Raw genomic sequence first — 5,329 nt, forward strand, 5'->3', positions numbered from 1 at the left:
TCCAATCCTGAAACCCTGAAAAACAGATAAGTCTGTTGGATCAGTGTTGCGCCGGAGCGCCCCCCCCCCCCTCACCGCTCCCAATCCGCGCTTCGGGCGGGAGCGGGTCGGGAACGCACTCCCGATAAAAAAATTTGCACTCCCTGTCAATTTAGGGAGCGACATCAGGAGCGTCGCTCCCGGAGCGAATATTTAACGCTCGAGAGCGATCGGGGAGCGATCGCTCCCGAGCATTAAATATTCGTTCTGGGAGCGAATCAACCGACGCCGGGAGTGATCCGAGCGGAAAAAAAGCCGTGTACGCGAAAAAAATTTCCAATTTATAAATAAATAAATGTTTTAAAAGCCCAATGGGCAAACAAACATTTCATTATCACTTGAATGAGAGCAAGAGCAAAGGAGCGAGGAGCAAGTGCCGAGGAGCGAGAGCAAGCCTGCAGAGAGGTAAGTAACTTAGTAATTTAGTTAGTTTAGTTAGTTTAATTTAGTTAGGTAGTAATTTAGATAGTTTAATTTAGTTTATTAACTATATTTAGTAAAAAAATTATGAATCTAAATTAAATTAATAGATTAAAATTATTAAATTAATTAATCTAAATAAATTAAATTAATTTGCAAATTCAAAAGCCTACAAATATCAAACATCATGGACCTGGCTATATTTCTTGGGATTTTCCTCTTCTTGGTCCCTTTTTTGGTTATTATGGTGTTGGAGAATAGGAAACGAGGGGCCAAAATGAAGAGGGGGATGAAGAAGCTGAAGAAAGTTGATTTGATGAAAACCCTAGTGAGAAGGAGCTGGAGGAAGGTGAACGTGACTCTCAAAAAACTAAACAATACCAAACCCCATTGTGGAAATATGTTAACAGGCCTGAAGCAGGGAAAGGGGGTGGAACCACTAAATTTCATTGCCCCCATTGCAACAATGATTACACAGGTTCATACACTGGTGCCAAAAACACCTCTACGGGAAAAGGCCATGGGATGGAGACAAACAAATAGGAATCAAAACTTGTCCAGTAGTGTCAGCAGCAGATAGAGCCAAATACATAAGGGAAGAGGAGGAAGCCCAATACAAATCAAAAAAATCAAGGGGTTTCTTTGAACCAAGCTCACAATCACAAGCACAAAGAACTCCTTTAGCATCCTCCCAAGGCAGTGGATATCGAGGCACAGGGTCATCAGTTTAAGGCGTAGAGCCATACCAGATTTCCTTGATGAGGGTGTAGAATGATGTGGATTCAAAGGTTTACAGGTTTCTCTATGCATGTGGGATACCATTCAATGTTCTTCGCTCACCTTATTGGCACGAAATGGTTTCTACCATAAATGATGCCCCTAAAGAATACAACAGCTCTGGGTATGACAAGGCAAGAACCGTTGGACTTGATCATGAAAAAGCAAAAATATCACATTCTTTGAATAGAATGACAAGTTCTTGGACTGACCATGGGGTGTCCATTGTATCTGATGGATGGACAAATGTAAAAGGCAAGCCATTGATAAGTGTTCTTGCTGTGTCTGTTAGTGGCGCCATCTTTCTAACTGCACATGATTACTTAGACAAGTTCAGGACCGGCATCAACATTGCAGAAGCATTACTTGAAAAAATTGACCGTATCGGGCCATACAATGTCATCCAAGTCATGATTGATAATTCTCCTAATTGTAAGGCAGCGGGAGCAATTATTGAGGATGAATACCCCAACATATTTTGGTCTGGATGTTTGGTTCACACATTGAACCTTCTGATGCATGATGTTGTCAAGAACAAAAATGCACAATACCAATGGATTGGTGATTTGTACAAGAAAGGCAAACAAATGATAAAATTTATTACAAATCATAGCAATACACATGGCCTTTTCCGCAATCACTCGAGATTAGAGTTGTTGAAGATTGCGAAGACCAAATTTTGTAGCTATTACCTCACCTTCAGGCGCCTTTTGAAGGTAAGAGAGTCATTGGCTAGCATGGTATCAAGTCCACATTGGCAGGTATTAAAGGAAAGGGCTACAAATGCAGCTGACAAGCAAGGTTTTGAACTGGTGGAGGAGGTTGCTCTTGATGGTCAGTTTTAGACAAGTGTGAGGCAAGTGTTGGATTTCACCAAGCCCATTTATCACATGATTCGGTTTGCAGATACAGACAAACCAGTGATTGGCGAGATGTATGAGCAGATGGATACCATGTTCGGGCAAATAAAAGATATTGCTCATAACAGAGATCCCGACTTGTAAAAAATGATTCACGATTTTTTGTGTGTACGGTGGAATAAACTTAATCTTCCACTACATTGCTCGGCGTATATCCTTACGCCAAAATACTACTCTACATCTTGGTTGGGCCAACCTGCACCAGGGGGTGGGATTAGGACCAAACCCCATTTAGATGCAGAGGTAACTAGTGGATATTTGAAAGCATTGGAAAAGTTGATACCTAACAGGGAGGAATTTACAGCTGTGTGCCTTGACATAGGAAAATACTTCAGTGGCATTGGTTTGTTTGGTACCTTCCATGCAATGGAAGACAAAGACAGATTTGATGCTCTCACATGGTGGGAAACATATGGCGGCCATGGACTTTTGCCAAAATTGGCAAAAAAAGTTCTATCACAGGTTGTGAATACTTCTTCTGTAGAGAGGCGTTGAAGCACCTACAACTTCATACACAATGTGAAAAGAAACAAACTCAATGAAAACCGAGCAGAAAGCTTGGTTTATGTGCACTACAACTTGAGGTTGTTGAGTCATTACTGTGATCGGGCTTATGAGGATCCCACATATAAAATTTGGGACAATCACCAGGAGGATGACAATTTGGAGGATGGTATAGTGCATCTTGAAGAACTGGAAGAGGAACTTATAAGGGATGAAGATGAAGCAGCTGCAGCTGCAGCAGCCATGCCACCTCCACCTCCACCATCCAGTAGCAGTGCTCGAGGTCTGAGTCTTGTTCCTTTGTTGTCGCCACCTCCATCTACACCCTCACGTGGAGGGCATGTGCCTTCTAGTTTTGGTCGTCAGTCTGTGCGGGAGACTCCTAGAAGACCACCACGACCTGCTTATACTCCTAGAGACTCTCGTGGCAAGGGCCACATGTAGATTTACAGTTTACTTGTCTTTTCTAGTTTCTATTAGTTTTCATAATTGTTGAGTCTTGAGTCCTTGACTCTTGACTCTTTCATATCATAATGATATTTTTTGTAAACAATATATGACTGTGACAATGAAAATTTGAAGTTTGAAGTTGGCAATTATAACTCATTGGTAATGATTGTGAATTATGAATATGATGCTTCGTGAAAGACTAAAGTTGTTTCATTTCATTTCATTATTCATGTTTCATTTTATAACATTTCATTTCATGTTAACAGTTAGAAGTTAGGACTTATAAATATCTAAGATATTACTTCTTGTAATGGTTAACCATTAAACTTAGCTTACAAGTACAACTTTGGTGATCAATGATGATAAATGTTATATATTGAATTTTCAATTTTGAAAGCTTGAAGTTGAAACTTTAAGATTGAATTTGATGAATCATGATTCACGAGACTCATTATGTTGCAGTTGTAATATGTATTTTACTAACTTGTGGACATGGTTGATGAAGATTATAATTTCTAGAATCTAGATGATTGATGTGATATGGTTCAATGATCAATCTATGTTTTTTTATGTTTTTTATATCTAATTCATCATGCTACATGTTTTTGTTGACATATATGTATCAAAAATTAAAAATATATATCTATATATATTTTAAAAAATCGCTCCCGAATTCGCTCCAAACCGGGAGCTTCTGAAAATGGTCGCTCCCGCTCCCATTTTTTCTCCCGCTCCCACTCCCAACTAACATTGTGTTGGATTTTGAGTGAGATCTAAAATTCTACTTTCTCCATATGAAATCCAATGAGGGTGAAACCACTCTCAAACATCCTGAGCCATTTCATGGTAATGTTAAAAATTTATGTAAAAGGATGAAAATGAAAAATAAAGGAGAACATCACTTTTACTTTAAGAATTTAACAATAGCATGCATTACATATGCCTCAAACTTCCTGATGAACTGCATATCAACACTAGGGCAAAAGTTCACTTTTATAACTTTAGACAGGCATCTAGAAGCAACTAGAAGGCATTACAAAAACATAATTAAAAATTAGAAGACAAGTTAATAAAAAAAATAAAAAGGTCAAGTTGCATGTGGAAACGGCGTCGTACGGCCCAGAAACGCATTTCCGGCCATACTGGCCACGTTTCCACTTCGAGAAACATGCCAGTACAGCCAAAAACACTGTTTCTGGGCCGTACAGTACACGTTTCCGCATTTTGTTTCCGTTTCCATACGGAAACTCCTCCCCTGCTAGTGTTTTCCTGCAACTTAGCTTCCGATGCTACCAAAAAATAACACTCCCTCTTAGCGAGGAAAGTGCTCTAGCGAAAGTGTCAACCCGCATGCTACTCTGTCTCTGAAGGATCTCCTTTCTGCACTGTTACTGCCACCAACACTATGTTGTTGCTGCAACTGTACTGCTGCTCATGACACTGCCACTGCTGCATCTGTACTAAGGCTCTCTCTCAAATGCTGCATCTGCTATGTTGCTAGCACTGCCACTGCTAACACTGCATTCGTACTGCAACTCTGTTGCAAGAGAAGCAACCGAAAAACATCCAAAATTAACTGAACTTAACTGTGTCAGCATAATACCATGTATGTTGGAATCTGACTGCTACTAGTCTTTGATCCTCTGAATCTTCTACGTTGTTGCTGACTTCTGCATTGTGCCAACTGCACTGCTGCCAACCTTGCTCTGCGCTAATCAGTCTCTGGTCTTCGCCTGTAGCAAGATATTGATCCAAGAGGTGGACTCCTCAAGGACCTTGCCCACAAGTAGTCCTCCTGACTATAACTCAATATCGCCCCATTTCCCTCCTAGAGATGTGTGGGTACTCATGGAAAACTCATCTTCATCAATCTTTGCTAGAGCAGCCTTAGGATCATGTTTCTCATCCTTATCCTTTTGCTTCAGAGGACACTGGGATGCAAAGTGGCCCATCTCGCCACATTTAAAAAACATTTCACCTTCGAAATGTCCTTCTTCCGCTTCTGCTTCTGTTGTCCCTTTGATGCTAGAGCTATGTTCTCCTCCTCCTCCTTGGTCTTCATGCCACTCCCACTATTATCATTGATCCTTTACAAGGTCCCTCCTTAATTCTTCTTGATGAACAGTTGCCACACATCTCCTCCCATGAACGTAGTCTTTTCCTTGCCCAATATACTTTGGATAAAGACTTGCCATTCATTCGAGACTCCATTCAGGGTC

The sequence above is a fragment of the Pinus tabuliformis genome, chromosome 7, assembly GCF_031772625.1.
Source record: "Pinus tabuliformis cultivar Carrire ecotype Pingquan chromosome 7, CPIR1, whole genome shotgun sequence".
In the NCBI taxonomy this organism is placed as follows: Eukaryota; Viridiplantae; Streptophyta; class Pinopsida; order Pinales; family Pinaceae; genus Pinus; species Pinus tabuliformis.